This window comes from Notothenia rossii, assembly GCF_949606895.1.
Source record: "Notothenia rossii genome assembly, chromosome: 5".
Lineage (NCBI taxonomy): Eukaryota > Metazoa > Chordata > Actinopteri > Perciformes > Nototheniidae > Notothenia > Notothenia rossii.
This window is the reverse complement of record NC_136903.1, coordinates 17,072,766-17,091,761: the sequence shown is the minus strand read 5'-3', so window position 1 is coordinate 17,091,761 and position 18,996 is coordinate 17,072,766. Positions and strand designations below refer to the sequence as shown.

Below are 18,996 nucleotides of genomic sequence, written 5' to 3'. Positions count from 1 at the left end.
AATAATATAAAAGCAGGTTAGGGCTTTTTTCTTTTGATTCACATTGATTTTTAGTGTTACCTTTGGGAAATGCGCAATTTTCTTGATTTCATTTCCACCTGTGCAAATAGATTTAAGAAACCTAACTTAAATGTGTTATGTTGTTTCAGGTCACAAAACTGCAAATGCGCTTTTGGAAAATCAATCCCACCAAAGCAAAAGCAACTTGTTGAGCTTACACAAGGAAAACGTTTTTGCATCATACCATGACTAAAGTCAGTATCATATAGAACAAAGCTTTAGAGCACTTCATAGAGTTGTTTCCTTCTTACGGACTGCAGATGTTTGCCTCTCAGCCAACTGCTTGCATCCATATAAAGACTGCCTTTAATGATTGTAATTACCAGTAACTTCAAGCTACCGGAAAACCAACAAAACGTTATATACCAAATCACAGTCATCAATTAACCGCTTTTTATGTATTCAATGTCTGTGAGAAGTTCGACATATTGAAAGTTCAACTCAAGGCTAGAATCAAATCTTATTATTTTAAGTGTATGTAAACTTATCACAATGGTAAACTTCAAGTCTGCTATCAGATGCTACTCACTTATTTACTAACATGTCAAATTCAATGATGCTCACCATTTCTTTTACTCTCTGAGGTACAACAATGTGTGCCTTCAAAATTACAATAATGTTGTATTATTTATAGTAACTGGAAATATAAAACCTACAACTACTGTATACATAGTGACAGAGGTAAGTTTGCTACATTAGTGTATATTTCAGGCTTTAACCATCATTAAAATATTATTTTTGATGGATCAAATTATACATCCTTTATGTGCCCATCATGGTACATCTGTGAAAAATGTTCTTGTAACTATAAATATGCGCTTTAGCAGTATGCAGTTTGAGCATCTTTTCATTTCCAGTAAAACAAACAGTGTATGTCCCCAATGTTGCAACACTGCCCCCCTGCTGGCATTAAATACAACTAATGCTTTAATATGTTTTCAATGACAAATCCAGCAGAAAACTCTCGTAGTGAGAGCCGGATGGTGAACAAGGGCCTACGTTTTTATAAACAATACACATTCAATTGGCAATGAAAACAGTTTTCAGGCTGTGACACTGAAAGTAGAAAGAAATCTCAGAAGGAGCAGCTTCATGATATGGAATATTAAAAAGGGGGTAAGCGGCTCGCATGAACCTTATACTGCTCTTGATGTTTAATCAAAAGGAGTCTGTATTTTTTTGGTTACCAGTAACTTGATATAATTAAATCTCAATGATGTTATAAGATGTAAAACATGTATTCAAATAGCAATATAGAGAGAGAAAAGGAGACATGATTGTTTGAGTATATTCCAATGAATGTACACCAAAAAGTGCTGTTAAAGTGTTACCAAATAACTTCACATGCCTTCTCCAAAAATAGAGAGAAGTGTAAGATAGAAGTGTTGAGACGGGGACGACAATTTCTAAAATAGCAGATGCTAATTATATACTTTAGGCAACTGCTAAGGACTGAGGGAGACACGATGCCAAGTTTGAGGTGTTGGGATCCTGAATGTCGGCTCAGTGTTTCTGTGCAGAGTCAAGATTCCTCGCGGTTACCTGAGACGTACTTATGCCAGCACAAGGGTACTCAGTGGATGTCTTATTTACAGCCCATGTCATTCAGATATTCCCTTCCCTGTTGGACGGGGAGCACACCTCTTGTTGAGCCGGACCATCTGCCACTGCCATCCAGATGACCTTTTGTAAACAATTCATAGAACATAGAGGAGTCCTGCAGCAGACGTCCAAACACGTGGCTCACACCAGTCAAACACACTGCCCTTGTTCATTGCTTGTGACCCTGTTGAGGTGGCTTTTCTTAAAGTGTCGCTTCTTATTGCCTCCATTCTCCCTATCTTTACACAAACTACAGCCGACTAGTCACAATTAAAACAGAAAAGGAGAAATACTCTTTTATAGGAAATTATGGAAGGGGTCAATCAGACATTTTAGATGTTAATCATACGCTATTTTTGTAAATCATTCATGGTTATCCGTATATATTAAGAGAGGTAAGACATTTTAGTACAGTGCTTAAAAATGTGGTTTGAGAGTGTCCAGAATTTGTTGTTTTGTATTGAACATGTAATTCAACCTTTTTATGCAATTATAAAGTGCTGAATAATATTCTGAAAAGACGGTTTTACTCTTTTTATTTCTGTTGCAATATCCATATCATCTCAAATGTAAAAGGAAATGATATTAGAGTAATTGATGATGATGTTATTTTGTACTGTATGGTGATCCAAGTCACATGATGACAACATGTATATAATCCTTTATATATCCTTTATATATAGTCTATGATATAATCACACTGGAAAAGCAGCCAAGACACCAGCCTGATAAAGTCAAACATGTTTGGACCACATGAGAAAGTTGGATTGTTCTGCTCAGGATGTTTCACACTCAGCTGGCAGAAGTGTTGACAGGTCATTCTATAGAAATGAATAACAGTCTGGGCATCATCTTCTTGTTGTCACTTCTGTGTTCAGCTGTTACTCTGTTTGACTGTGTCATCCAGACCAATCTAGGTATTGCCGCAATAACGTTTGTGTTACAGTAACACAGCACTGTCCAATGTGTTGAAACGCTGTTATTTTGTGATTCATGTGACATCTGACTGATAATAAACAACATAGTTCCTTCTTCTTCTTCTTTATCATATGAGCTCTTTATTATAAGGAACTGCCCATTTGATATCAGAATCAGAATCAGGTTTATTACCAGGTAGGTTTACACGTACGAGGAATTTGACTAATAGAAACAAGAATTACAAACACAGGTAGAGAACTAAAAAAATATAAAAATAGTTAAAAACATAGTAACATATAACAGTAGAGGGTACCAAGATCTTATTAAGTTTTCAGCTCTAAAAATCATTGTTTACAAGAAGTGAAATATATTTAACCTTTTAGAAAAAAATGCTGAAAGGCACTTAAGCATATGTTCATTACTTAGGTAAGCATCTGTTCATTGTAACAGCAAAAAAAAAGAATCCCAGTAAGCAAACCATCTCTTAAGTTCTAAAAGCAAAATAGCTACCAAAGTCATAACCACTCAGTCAAGGTCGCACCTCGTCCTCACTGCACTTATGTTTGTCCTTTGGCCTGATTTTTCAGCCTCAATGTGAAACCAGGACACTGTAAACACTCCCACTTCTGTTTCGTTATACGTATACAGTGATTGAATGTGAAACCCCTTTATATACAGTTCTGTAAAAGTTGGTATTGGGCAATGGCAAATTATAATGTCATCATGATGTGTTCAAATCTAATCTTGTGAAATGTCATTTATGATGATAAACTAAATACAGTGGTTTAAGGGACAAGTTTTCCTGGAGCCTTGTACGCCAGCTTATATTGTTTGCTGAACCGATGAATGATCCGAGCTGTGACTAAGAACAAGGACCGGTCCTTAACCGGAATTTTGTAATCCATTGAACCCCTAGATTCAGACCTAAATCATGGTATGTCTTATAATTTTGATGAACAAAACCCTGAATTTACAATGAATAAGATACATGTTTAAGCTTAATTCAATTATTTGTAGTATAGGTGAATGATTTCTCAATTACCATCTGAGGTGGCAGTGTGACCCACATTTGAGCTGAGTGACTCATTTTGGCATTGAGTGTGACTGGTTCAGCATGTTGGATGGTGTGTAATAGACCCAGCATATGATCAATCACGCTCTTGTCAGATGGGCTGGGGTATGCATGTGAGATGATGAGGCTTTTCATCCTGAGCTCTCTCTGTTTGGGAAAAATTGAATCTGATGGCATGACTAGAGCAAAGGTTTGGAGCGATGAGTGCCCTCTGGCAGGGAGGTGATGCCAATGAACAATCCCTGGAGAGTGTGTTTGTGTGTGTGAGAGATAGGGCTGTATAGCCATCTACATGACTCACCCCTGGTCCTTTCATTAGACTGTTGCATACATGCTCATTTTTCACCTTACTATCTCTTACTCACTAGTTTGAAACTGCATACGTTCCCAGTATCACCAGTCACATGTCTGCTACATCATCATGCTGTGTGTGCAATTGATCACATCATGCCCTTTGCCAGGTGTGCGTGTTCTGCATGTGGTGGTGTTTCCCTCTGCCCTTCCTAACCTGTGTTATCTTTATAAAGAGGAATATGTTAGTGGTCAGTGTCTTTGACTGCCAACCTATTTATTGGATTAACGATTTGTCAGACCAGAGCCAATGGCACAGCTCCAAAGAAAGTGGGCCTGCTTGATATTCACCATACAGAGCAAGAGGAACAGCTTGATGCTCCTCAGGTGGCCCTCTATATCCGTGGCAGCAGCTCAACTTTCCTGGATTTACTACCTTAAATCCCCCTCCCCCACGCAAGCGCCCCACTACCACATACAGCTACAAGCATGTCATCTGTGTAATAGAGAGGGAATTTAAATCAAGCAATTATTTATTTTTTAATTGGCAAAAAATGTGATTCACCAGTCCAACAACATCTACTGTATACACCTTATCAAAGCTTTTTTCAGAGTAACATGGTGAGCAATAGGACTGTGATTTAATATTTCACTTATGGATAAATAATAAAAAGTAAATAATAAATTGACTTGGTGTAATAGAAACAAGAATTACAAACACAGGTAGAGAACTCAAAAAATATAAAAAATAGTTAAAAACATAGTAACATATAACAGTAGAGGGTACCAAGATCTTATTAGGTTTTCAGCTCTAAAAATCATTGTTTACAAGAAGTGAAAGAGATTTAACCTTTTAGAACAAAAATTGAAAGGCACTTAAGCATCTGTTCATTGTAACAGCAAAAAAGAATCCCAGTAAGCAAACCATCTCTTAAGTTCTAAAAGCAAAATAGCTACCAAAGTCATAACTACTCAGTCAAGGTCGCACCTTGTCCTCACTGCACTTATGTTTGTCCTTTGGCCTGAGTCAATAAATAAAATAATTTATTATATTTGTAGGAAAAAACACTGTTCTCATATTTGAGAACTTTCTGGATTGGAGTAAACTGGAGGTAATTTAACATCTTGAGTGTTTTTAGAAGACAAAGCAATGCATTTAAGTCGCCAATGGCTCCAGGAATTTTGAGGGGCATTTTTTTTTAATGTTCTAATGCTTAATAAACCAATTGATTAAATTATTTAACAAAACATGTAAATTGTAAGTTGCAGGCCTATATGATACAATAATATATTACATATATGAGAAACAAATCAACCATCACCACAGGAGATATTCAAGCCACTATACCCGAAAAGATCTGACCAGATTCAACACTTTACACTTAACCTATAAAATAAGTCATTTTGCAATTACTTTAGATCTCACAGCACATTTAACACAATTTATTACTTAGGTAGTTATAGTAGACCTTAAGGTCAAACACAATCTCGCCCAATGGGCAGTTTCATTCCTTTATAACACTTCACTGATGAGGGGACATTACCTCGTCCTCCTTGAGAATATCATGAAAGTAAAAAATCACAGCAGGAGATTTGCTTTCAGTTTCAGGCGTAAATTAATTACAGACATGCTGTGGCTGGATAGCCTATTTTTCAGGAAATGCAGAAGAATAATGGCCTCAAGGATAAAATGCTGTGTCTGCTGAGTCCAACAAACCAATTACCTTCACTGTAAACATGACCCCTTCCCTATGGGGAAATCCTAAAAATGACCCTTAAAGTATCACATGGTTTCTGTTGACTTCATCCAAGCTAGAGAAATGTTATAGTCTTAATCTACTGAAGGACATGGACTTATGCGATGAGTGGATAGCATTAGACAAAAGGAAGTGGAAATGAGTGACGACTCAAACACAGGGAAAATCCTGAGGATGAATTAGTGATAAGCCCATCTACATGTGGGGCAGACGAGCATGAAATATTAAGTTAGCATCTGATATAGAGCAAGAGCTAAGGTTAAACAACTCCTAAAAGAATCAGCTGTTGTAGATTTACAAACAACCCTCTGTGGTCCTGTGCTAGAACTACACATCCCATCAAAAGACAATGACGAGGAAGAAAAAGAGTTTGACTAAGCATCTACGTAACGCACCGTAAAACCCCTACATTTCTGAAGCACTCCAAAAATCTGCATGCAGATAACACCCCCCGCATCATTCAGCTCGTCGACATCACTGTCATTGTACACGCCCAGTTTTTTGGGGAAGTGAGACATTTGTTCCAGGGAAGTCAAATAATGATATACCAAATGAAAATCCATACTTTTTTCAAATAAAAAGTATAACAGAGCTAAAGGATTATCATAGAATTGAATACAAAAAAAAGATTACTATAATCTCTAATGAAAGACGCACAGAAGATGAGAAATCACTTCACACCAAAAAGGTAATTGCAGCTTTCACGACACATGCTGAATTACCCCTGAGCCAGCACGCGATCCGTCTCATCTTTACCATGGAAACCAGCACCATACTACAGTTCATGCACACACACTGAGAGAGCAATTATCATGGCATCCAGCGCTGTGGCGGCAAGAAGCTTTCTGCAACCAGACCAATTGACTCCACTGGACACTCAGTCAAACCTCTGCCCATCACTCCCTATTACACTCCTCCTCTCTACTACCTTCCTGCTCTCTTTTTTACAAAGAATGTTTTTTGTCATGAAACAGAATAATTACCTTTTATCAGCAGAGGACAGGGTCTTGCAGTGCCCAAAAGGAGCGGCTCTCTGTCGAGTGAGGACAGAGGAAAAGAAGCTCTGCAGGGATCCCGAGAGATGCCCAGGGATGCAGCTGAACCGGCACCGCACGCACGCATCCACCACCACTATCAACACCAGCGAGGGCAGCAGCAAAAATCGGAAGGGGAGGGGAATGAAATATAAAAAGGCAGGAGAGGGGGTTGCTCTATCAGCAGCAGAAACATTACATCATAGGCTGGATGTGGAAGGGTGGGAGACGAGTGGACGGAGAAAGGGAGGTGCTCCTTGTAGCTGCACTCTCTCTGTCACTGCTGAGCTTTTCAGTGCATGTACAAGTCCAAATTAAATATTTATGATCTGGTAACTGTAAAATGCCCTCAGTGGTTAGAGCCAGACCTATGAAATAATTAGATAAACTGCTCTTAATTGTGTGTGATCTCTGGAGTTTGGTGTCAGAATGGATATAATATGATGGGCTCTAAAATGTGGCTTATCCTTTTGGGGCGAAGGCTGTGTGTGTGTGTGTGTGTGTGTGTGTGTGTGTGTGTGTGTGTGTGTGTGTGTGTGTGTGTGTGTGTGTGTGTGTGTGTGTGTGTGTGTGTGTGTGTGTGTGTGTGTGTGTGTGTGTGTGTGTGTGTGTGTGTGTGTGTGTGTGTGTGTGTGCGTGTGTGTGTGTGTGTGTGTCCAGAAGAGCCCACAGAGTGTGTATTCTGTTTGGTAATTCAATTGCACACCAAGTGCTTTTTTTACCAGTACTCAAAAAGCATGTTGATATTCAACCTCTGAATAAGGTCATTGGAGATTCCTTGGGGCAGTGTTTGGATACAATTGTTTGGACAATGATTATATTTAGAATTGGCTGTCACAATACATTTGGCAAAAGTGAAGATGCTGATGCTTTGAGCACATTTGGGTGACAGAGTCCGACCATAATGGGACGGATGTAACAGCTGCTTTTTCATCCAGTGGTCAGCCACCTCCACGCTGGAGACCCACAGACCACCACCACGGCCAACAATACCTACAACAATGGTTAGTCAGAACCACATGATCCCAATGCTTCCTAACACATGCCTACACACACCCGCAAGTATGAACAGTACATGGTGTCAAAAGGACACACATTCCTGAACTCAGCTGAACTAAAGACATTCAAACAGCAGTAAATAAATACCACATGTTTTTCTGCCCGTTTTTGTGAGCGGAGTACAATGTTTCTCCATCTCATTTGGACTTTCCCTCCTAAGAGAAATGTGTTTTTACTTTTTCTCCTGGGTGTTAACAAAAACATATATTGTCTTTAAATATTACATATCTGGATTTTATTTATCAAAAATCCCATTGTATATATACTTTGTGATGCACCAAATGACTTTTTGGAAGAAAAGAAAAGATTCAAGAAATGCATTTCCTCCATATCGCCCAGCCCTGCCAGCAGGGCACCAAAGAGACAAACTGTGGCCGAGCTGAGACAAACAGTTCTGTAATGGATGAAAGTCTGAAACCCATCGTGAATGTAATTACTGTGAAAAACTTGCTGTTATTACTCCTGATAATGATAATTATTCCATCTACAATGTATAATGTATTCAGTGGCACAGCAGTCGATGGATAAAGTAAACAGACTGTAATACATTGTGTGAATGGACTGCAGCTGTGTTCTCTCATATCGTGTGACATCTGTCACAACCCAAACAATTTACACTAGCTATTAGATAAATGTGTTTCAAAGAAGATGTAGATATGTTGTTCATAGCAAGCAATGTGTTTAAGTAAACAAAGAACATCTTACTCATCTGTATATTACTGTAGCTCTCTGTAAGTGTTAGTTATACTGTGAGTCTAGTTCAGGTAAGCAGAGTCTAAATAAGCTTTTTTAAGAGAAGACTTTGGACAAGCTAGGCAGGGTTCTGGTGAACATCCAGTCCAGACTCTAAACTAAAGCTGACAGGTCAGGAAGAAATACTGTTAGGAGCTTTAGAAGCTAGATACCGATTAAATTAGCATCTTTAAAAGCTCCTCCCTTACTTATTTAGAATTGACATGGGCTACAAATATATACAACAAAGAAAGAAAACAAAGTTATCGGTTCGTGCAAGTTTGCACAGTGACAGCTGTCCCAGCGTGAGTTGGCAGTCCAGCCCCGAAAGGCAACAATGACAGAGCACAGAGAGCTTTAATGTAAGGCCTGGTGGCAAGCTAAAGAATGAAGCCTGACCCTTATGGCCAGTGACAACTCACATCCACCATCTGTAAGCTGTACACCGCGGTCTGCACACACAAGAAAACTATCAAGAGGTTGTTGTGACTGACATCATGCAATGTGTGTAAGCCTTCCGATTGCAAAATAAATAATTAGGCCTAAATCACAGACCAGAAACTCGGAACAAAGATCTGCCATTACAACTTGCAGATGTGACGTTCAGTAACAATTTCACAATACACTCAAATAGAGAGAGAGGAGATAAAGAAGCACTGTACTGTATGTGCGGCAAAGACCTTAACAAGTGTGACGGTGAAAGAAGAAAATCAATCCAACTGCTCTTTTGTCCGTCTCTCTCGTTTTAAAGCGGAGCGTACAAGATTCCTCACATACCAACTATTGTAGGTCGGCTGGAATGCCGATTGTACTCGAAGCAGGCTGTGTGATTTCCAGTGTGTGACAGTATTCAGTGGATGCGGCCTGAGGAAGGAGGATACCCCAGAATGTAAACAGCACTCCAGATGGATCTGACCTTTGCTAACACAAATTGGCTGAACCCCTTATGGCCACAGGGGACAACAGCATTGAAATATTATTGCTGCAGCACACAGAGCATCATTCTACTTCCAATGAAAAGCCCATGAGCTGTTCTCTTTCACTTTTGCAAAGCAGTATAACAATACAATGACAGTATTGAGAGAAAAGAGAGTGACCTTGACTTGAGACCATAGCGCTGTGGTGGAACACAAAAAGTCATTTCTGTGGTTGCAAATATAAATTGTAGACGATATGATGAATGTAAGCACTATAAAACAACCGAATGTGAAAAATGGAAAAACCACTTATAAAGAAGAACAGATGTGGTAACTCTTTGATTGATGTTCACAAGTCCCCTTAGGAGCTCCATTGAATATATTTAGAAAGTATTTATAATTTATGTACTCAATCCGTAGCTTCTACTAGCAATGCAAGCTTTGAGTGAAAATGTCAAGTTATAGAATATGTTGCCAGACTTCTCTTAACACTGCTCCTAGTCACAGCACTATCATAACTACTACGAAAAATGTACACTTATTACGAACAAATCCAGTTTTACCTCTTATGCTATTGTATATATCCAAGCAAATACATGTTCGACAGCCATAGAGATAATTTTCATAATCCAATTTGAGAAAATATCCCTTAAAAGGGTTAGATGTCAATGAATTATTAATATTTCACACATGCAGGAATAGACGGTCACCTGTGGTAGACGGTGCTGATTGATCACACTTGCTGCAGCATCGTCATTCCTTGCTCCCCCGTGGGCTCCAGAGACTACTTCTGAAATTAAAAGGTCAGAGGTGATTGGCTGTTTCCCTCTGAAGCAAATGAACAGCAGCAAGATAATCAACTATCATGACATACATGCTCATAGTACCAGTGTGTCACATGCAGTAATAGAGGGTGTGGAAGTGAAATTAGCATTAGTGTAGCAATATGAAGCTCACACAGCCGTTACTGGTTTACACAATGCCATTACTGGTGCGAGGGTTAATGCGATGCTCAAATTCCACTGCTTAAGTGAGAGGGGTCTAGGAAGTCCAAGATAAAGATATAAGTGAAAAATCTCATATTAGCGACCAATCCAGTTTTTTCATTGCTGATAGATTAAATCAATGTACCCTGACACTATACACCTACATTCATGGGCGCGGGAAGGGGGGTGCTGAGGGCGCTGCAGCACCCCCTAGCGGCAGGCAGGGGGTGCGGAGCTCTCCTGTCTGAATTTTTATTTGACGGTTATTGCTGCTCCCGCTGTGCATAATCTGTGTAATATGTAGCCAATAAATTCCACATTGTTGGTAAAATGATATTTTGGCCTGCCCCGAATGTTTTTTCTGTAGCCCCGGACAATTCTACCTCAATAATATAATACATTAACACTAGAAAGGACGGCAGGCCTGTAATTTCCCGTGTTCAGTGAATGCAACAGAGGCAAGACACCAGACCAATCAGAGAGTTGGATGGAAATAAAAGTGTGCTTGTGTCATTCAAGCTCGCGGCTCTGTGTGTGTGCGGAAATAGCACATTTAGTGTGTGTGAGAGAGGGGGAAAGAGAGAGGGACCGGTGCCAGCAGCAGGGACCGTGTTGTTAGCATCTGGTTAGCTAGCTGCACTAACGGACATACGGAGCTGTTTGTTCCACAACAAGCTGGAGGAGAGCTCTCCTCTCAGACTGAGAGGCTCAGGTGAGCTAAAGGACTCTCTGAGTGTTTAGATAGTTAACTTTAGTCTAAGTTATCTCAGTGGGTCTCAAACGGTTTGGTAAAAAATTATTCAAAATATTATTTCCGCGGCACACCTTCATATGATCATTATAGTTATAAAAAAAATAAGAGAATAAAGGAAAAACAATTATGAAATACTATATGGCAGTAAAACAAGAATACAGTTTGAAAGGGGAGTGATTTGTAAAATATCCATAAAGAAAAAGAACATCTGCTTACAGTTGTGTTTCATCTGGGTGTTGAGAGATGTGTCCATAGATCTCTTAATGTTGCTCTCAAAGTGCACCAGATTGATGCTTTTAACTTCAATATTTAAAAAAAATCTTCCCGGGGGAGCATCCCCCCGGACCCCCCTAGAGGAGGTGAGGTCCGCTCCCCACTCGTAAAAAATAGCACTTTGCCCCTGCCTATATGCCGTGAGCTGATTATCGAGCCTTCATTGTAACAGTCGCGGGTTTACTGTGTGTTTGCGTGTGGGGAGTTTTTTTATGCGTGCTCTATAGTGCCCGTAATAGTGTTCACTGGAGTCCAGCACCTCAGCACCCCCACTCAAAATACCTTCCCGCGCCTCTGCCTACATTGTACCCTATATTGGTCCATTTTGAAACCAACAAAAGATCGAATATAGTCAAGATATTTTCTCTGGTGATAAATGTTAGCTATCTCAACAGGTGATATTACTCTGGCTTTTGTCCACTAAAACCATAAACACATGACCTGTTAAACGTCATAACACATAGGCAAACAACCAGGGCCGGGCCTAGACTTTTGGGGGCCCTAAGCGAGCTTCGGCAACCCCCCCCCCCCCCCCGCACGTTCTCACTACACACAACACGAAACCAACTTTTGTCTTATGATGTTAGCATAAGCACACATATTGTATAAATAAATGGTAAATGGTAAATGGACTGTACTTATATAGCGCTTTATCCAGTCTTTAAGACCCCTCAAAGCGCTTTACATACTACATGTCATTCACCCATTCACACCCATTCATACAGAGCAGTGTACCTTACTCTAAAGGACCTAACATTCACACACATTCACACACCGTTGGCCATGCCATCGGGAGCAACTCAGGGTTAAGTATCTTGCCCAAGGATACATCGACATGTTGACTGCATGGGCTGGGATCGAACCCACAACCTTCTGGTTGAAAGACGACCACACTTCCTCACAGCCACAGTCGCCAAATAAGCATGTAAACACAGTGGACCTAACCTCCTCTAGGGGGTTCCGGGGGCATGCTCCCCCGGATTATATTATATTATTATATTATATTATTGACTCAAGTGTGTTTTTTAAATATTGAAGTTAAAAGCATCAATCTGGTGCACTTTGAGAGCAAAATGAAGAGATCTATGGATACATCTCTCAACACCCATATGAAGCAGAACTGTAAACAGATTTTTCTTTATGGATATTTTACAAATCACTTAAACTGTATTATTGTTTTGTCATATAGTATTTCATAACTGTTTTTCATTTATTCTCTCTGGCTGTCCATCTCATAATGTTCACATAGAAACTAGCTGTCAATAGGAATATCATTCAGAAGAAATATAATTTCTTGCAAAAATCTGTCACAAAAAGAGGTTGCACATTTAAATTCAGGTGTTGTTATGGCAACGTCAGTGGCCAAACAGCCACATTTACTGCTGCAAATACTTTCAAACATGCTGTTGACACGCAGTGGCAACTATGCCACCATTTCAGCTGACTTTTTCTAAGAAATACTATCACATAACATCCATATATTTCAGTGTTAGGTTGATGGTTAGCTAAGCTAACTATGAAACACTTGAACTGACAGGACTCCGGATCAACTGTGTACTGTAAGGTAGCTTCTAGCTTCATGCCGAACAGTAAGTCAACATTTCCCAGAGAGCTTTCTTTGAAATCACCAGGTAACGCTAAAAAACATAACATTTAGATTGTATTGTATGTGTTTATTAAATATATCTGGCTAGCTATAGCTACTTGCTAACGGTTTAGCTTACCCCCGCGATTCAAAGTAACGTCAACGTAGCTGTAATTTATGCTTTGCTTACACGTTCGCATAACTTGGAAGTTTACTGACATTTACATACAGTACCTTGTTTACCTGGCTCAAGTGGTGGCTCTGGGGTTGTTGTGTGAGCTACCACTTGAGAATTGTCATATTTTGAAAGAAAAAATGTTCTTATGTCCATCTTCAAAATCTCTTGAGTCCGACTGACAGTTTATTTTAAACATTGTCACAGCTCACAAGATAGGTACCTGTCAGCCAATAAGACAGATGTTTATTTCCATTCAACTCTCTGGTTGGTCTGGTGTCTTGCCTCTGTTGCATTCACTGAACACGGGAAATTACAATCCTGCCGTCCTCTCTAGTGTCATGATGAGGTTCAGGTAAAGCACGGTTAATGTATTATATTATTGACTCTATAATATAATACATGACTTTGAGAGTAGGCAATCTAGGCATATTAACACAATTAATTAAACATACTTATCACGGCGACGGTGTATTGAGATTTTGTTTTTTTGTTTTTGCTAGATGGCCCCTAAGCGGCCGCTTATGTCGCTTAATGGGTCGGGCCGGCTCTGCATACAACAGCATGAGATAGAGTACCACTAGTTTAAAAAACAGTGTTACTCCAGTGGCCTCTGTGAATATACATGCTTTATCTAAACCTCTTGTTTTTCTTAACTCTGACCACATCCTTGTGCACATAACTATACTTCCTTTCTTACAGAAATATTACAAACGGACATAAAGTGTTCGTTTGTTTATTTTAGCTCTATAGTTTATTTCTAAAAGGGTATTCTGTGCAGATGCCGCCGTCAGTAATGAGATGAAGTGCAGCAGTTGCATCTTAATACTTTGTCTTTGAATAGTGATCTTAATCCCCGGCATATAGGGTTTACAGCTGAAAGATAACAGAGCCCCGCCCTTGGCACCCTTCTCCAGTCCAGGGTCTCAGGGGGCTTTGGTACGGCTGCTCTGAAAAAGCTCTGGCAATGTGGAACATTCAAAATATCCCTTCATGCCACTCTTTGGTATTTGACCATGTGCTTGAGTAAGTATCTGTAGAAAACAATCTATAAACATGAATATAGGGCTGGTGTTTATGATTCATATCATTGGTTTTCTCTTTTGTGTTGCTTAAACATTTGAAACAGGTCCCTTATTTCTGATGATGGTATATTGTCACATAAGTTCAGTTATAAGTTAGCAAAATCAATCAAAGGTAAATTATGCTTGTGAGTGTTGGCAGCTTATCCCTTAAAACAGGAGCCTCAGATTGATTATAATGAGGAGAAATAGGAAGGGTGTATTTCAAGCTTGTTATGTAAATAAGTCATTGGGCTTTTTTCTTAGCAACTAAGATATGTTAGAAAATGTTTCCAACTTGAATTGACTGAATTTATTTTAAAAGTGGTCTTACTAAAGGTGGGGTATAGGTAAGTTTGAGAAACTGGCTCGAGATACACTTTTTGTTATATTCCATGGAATGCTCTTAACATCCCGATAGCAATGAATATCTTAAGTGCTTTGACAAAAAATCCATTAAAAAATGTTATCTGTGGAAGCCGTAGTACTGTAACAAGCATGACCAATCATTTTAACCGGCCCGGCAAAAATAACTGGATGGCCTACCTGCCTGTCAGCCTTCCATCTGTGCACAAACTTATCTCGTGCCCTCATTGGTCATGTGCACGGTCGTGTGTTGGAGGAGGGTCTCTGTAAGGAAGTGGCAGATTTTCCCGGCTATGTATTTTCAAATTCTAGCGCACTCGAGGTGGTTTCTCCAAAATTACCTACCCCAACTTTAACACATGAATACTACTCTGTAATATATTTAAACATTTATATCTAAGAAGTACAATATAAGACAAGCACAGGTTTCATTTGTGGGCTAAATTCCACTATACTTTTTGAATTTGCTGAGGACCGATTCAAAATGGGCCGCGAGCCGCATTTGGCCCCCGGGCCGTAGTTTGGACACTCCTGGGCTAAGAGAAGTAATGACACACTGTTATATGGCACTAGACTTTGAGGCAATGAGAATTTGCAGACGGAGAAAGTGTGTTAAAGAAAATCAACATGTGGAAAGTTACTTTTTTTGGGTGTAAAATATGTATTAATCTCCACCCATATATGGATTGAAGGAAGTGAGAACAGCTATGACACAATTGTGGAAACCCCTGATACTACTAAAACTTTACAGTAGATGCATCTCCTGTGCTGCTGATCAAAGAGGCTACAGGTAACCACTTTCCTGTTACTCCTTACCAGTCACCTTGTGTACCGACTCTCACTGCAGTATCATGTTCTACGTTACCGTGGCAACACAGCGATTAAGTTCGCCTCTCTTATTCACGGCCGACTTTCGTCCCTCCAAGAAAAAAACACTCATCTTGTCACCACACTGAGTTGACAAAGCCGGCATGATACAATAGGCATTGTTAGAGTTATCTAAAGAAATCTCGAGCCCCCAGGCAAGGTGAATCAGGCAACTTCAAACAGATCACTGTGTCCGTGGATTTAGAAAAATATGCAGAAATTGAAACAGATTTTTTTAAATTTAAAGCCACATGACTGAAAGGCTTAAAAGTTCCTTTAAACATTAACATGTGAATACTTTAATAGAGGTTTGCTTTTATAAACTATAACCTCATTTTTGAGCCTATATTATAACTGATGGAAATGTGAAAAAAATACCCCAAAATACACAATTACAACGCCCTACTTTTCTATATACAAATACACAGCATACTACTATTACTACTTTACTGAATAAAAACATCAGCTGTTTTTCACATAATGTGTATACATATTTTGATTTAAAAGTTCATAAATGTAAAAAATGTATGCAACCATTTCAACCAATCTAATTACACCCAGAAACAGCTGAAATATTATGTTATGCAATACATAATATGTCATGTGAATCTGAAAAAGAAAAAGTGATGACTATTTGTATCTATCCATCATTCCCCGGCATGAATTAAAACCAGTTAGTATCCTGTAGTGTCACATTGTTTTTTGGGATGTCACTATCCCTCTTTTTTGCGCAGAGGGATTCTGCACTTCTCACTGATAGCTCCTGCACAGACTACATGTTATTCTATTTTTTCTGTCTCTGCCTAAGGTGAGCTGTTTGAGCAACGATAATTTGAGGGCTGTTTGTAAAAAGCAGGTATGTCAGCGCCTGTCTGCCGCACTCCTAACAACAGGGTGTAAATGCAATAAAAAAGCAGACCAGCAAAGCAAATTTTGAGACAAAGATCAGAGGGGGCACACTTGTGATCCACACCTAGGAAGTTTGCTATCTGCTGTTTGAAAAGTTAAAGTACACTTATCATAATCTATGTCTGATATAAGGATAAAAAAAGTGAGCAGCTGTGTAACTAAGAATCAAAAGCTGAGTTTAAATACACATCTGTACTCAGACCTGCAGAGTGACATCTCCTTTTGCACCTCTTAGACAGTTAGCTGATCAACTGAAGGCAAGTATAATTTTCACATTAAAGGAAAGTTGATTATTATGAAGCTTGGCAATAAGTTGTCTAGCATCTCATCTGTTACCAAAGGGTCTTTGCATTTTACGATAATAAAAGTTATAGATACTCACAGTAGTTTACAAGTAGCCATTAGGCTCCACAGCAGAGGCGTGACCCCTACATAGATCTTTAATGACTGTGTACCTACTTTGGACTCACACCTGCACATTGACATGTTTATTTATTGATCATATTCATAATCTATATACACTTAAAACAGTTTTACATATTTATATTGTTGTCATTTTAATGTATAGCTTTACCTGTATTTTCGGATGGTATTAATAAAGGTTTATTTTATCTCATCTTATCAAAATCAATCAAAACTATGGTCAATAACTGTCCTGTCCAACTTCTATACATATTAAACCCTGTCATCCATTCAATAAAATGTGTCCGGGAAAATATAAAGGTTCATAATAAGCAGAGGAAAAATGATATAATGATTCAGTATATAAAGCAGCAGAGAGCTGTAGGACTCTTCAGAGGGCCTGAATAAGCCGTAGAGTGGCGTCATTTCATGAAATATTTAGGATATGATGCATGCTTACAGAGGTGAAGGCACAAGTACATACTTCAGTCACATTAGCTTAGCTTGGAGTTGCATTTGAGAAGAAATGAGGGCATGTTTCACATCACTAATTCTGCCGACTGGTATGTTTCTGCTGTCAGGCCAAACATTTCAGAAGTAAAAATAAAATCCCTTCAAAACTACAGATATGATTTATAATAATATGTAGTTAAGCAAAAGATAACACATGTACAGTAGATAGCAGAAAGCACAAGATTAACAATTGGAAAGGTGTAAAAACAATGTACCTTAGTGATGAAATGTCTGTCTTCGCCAATTCATTTCAAACAATGGGCTCAATATTGTTTTAGTGTGCAGTACAGATTTATCTCTGTTGAGTTGTTGTATCAACATTAATGTTATGTCTGCACTCTGTGTATCAACACCATAAAATCTGTTAAATGCACTCACAATCGAATGAGCTCAGAGGATGGACGATTGAATAAGAAAAAAAGCACTTAAGAGATCCAAAACCAATCTCTATTTAAAAAGCAGCCCTTCCACTTCATGTCACAAACATTAAGAACAACATAGTGATAGCTTGCTCAGCCTTAGAAATGCTGATAAGCCTTGCTGCCTTTAAGCCATTGAATGGAGTTTTTGAGAGTATCAACCCACAACATTGCATGGAAATCTGCATACATTCCTTGACATGTTTTGATTGGTAACAATATTATCAGCTTAGTGTTGTTTAGCAAACACACAATGCTGAAGAAATGTTAGATGTATTTTGTTAGTGCAAAACTGACTTGAGTGGAATATTTAGTTAATGACACTACAGTTTTTAATGTACTCTTCAACACTGGGGAAAATAAATATATGGTTCTTATGCATCATAAGAAGAACTGATACGAGATTATCCTGACATTTGCTGTAACCATTACAGCCTCCTATTACAGCATGATGGCGACAGAAGTGCAGCAGTGAAAATAGCTCCATGTAGTACATGACAGTCATTCCAGAGGATTACAGATTTAGAAACTATATCCTGTTCTAGTATGTCCTTCATTCATGAAAAAAAAACAAAGCTATAAATCAACATTACAATTTTATTTTTCAACTTGGGAAATTACCCAAAAAATTCCATAAACCTTTCTTTTCTGATTTGCACGCACAAACCAACAGTAATTGTATATTTACCGAGGTTAAGCCTGACACTAAGTTGAACTATGCGCAAACTTCAGTCCAATGCGGGGCCTAATAATACACTGACAAGAACATGAGGCCTTCCTTTCTGTGCCTCGCCCAGAAATCCTCTCAGGTCACTCCTCTCTGTGGGCTCTAAACTTAGCTCGGCCCAGAAACTGCCCAGATCAGAGGCTGTCTGCCTGCCACTGGGTCGCGTGGCAATCTCTCAAAGGGTCCAAAGATATGCGACAACTGCTCACTGATCACCACGGACCACGTGGAACCACAACAACAGTTTAAATACTCACCCTGTGTTACCTTGAATTATTGAGAAAAACGTAGCTTTTTTTAAAAAATGCCTCCAAGGCGAACATCAAAAACAGAAACAGCAGAACTATACCAAAACATCTGTTCACACTCTCTCACACAACTTGTAAACTATAATCCAAGACTCATTATCCAGTCATGTGGTCACTGCCTCAAAAAAACATGCCATCTATATGCAAAGATTTATTTTAGAATTCAAGGTTACACGGGGTCAGTCACTATTTTTGTGGGTGAAGTATTT

General features: G+C 39.0%; 1 protein-coding gene across 2 annotated transcripts in view; it reads right to left on the bottom strand.

The window, feature by feature from the left end:
• The window catches only part of sema4ba (sema domain, immunoglobulin domain (Ig), transmembrane domain (TM) and short cytoplasmic domain, (semaphorin) 4Ba), a 54,070-nt gene extending 40,659 nt beyond the window's left edge, over window positions 1–13,411 (bottom strand). Inside the window, exons 1-2 of one of the 2 annotated variants that reach the window (XM_079682797.1) lie at window positions 13,275–13,411; window positions 10,153–10,232 (exon numbers count right to left, since the gene is read on the bottom strand). The gene's annotated coding sequence lies outside the window, so the exon portion shown is untranslated. Of the gene's footprint in view, window positions 1–6,683; window positions 7,063–10,152; window positions 10,233–13,274 lie in introns of those variants that run through there. The other variant, XM_079682796.1, reaches the window with a different exon arrangement.
• Window positions 13,412–18,996: the final 5,585 nt, after the last annotated feature.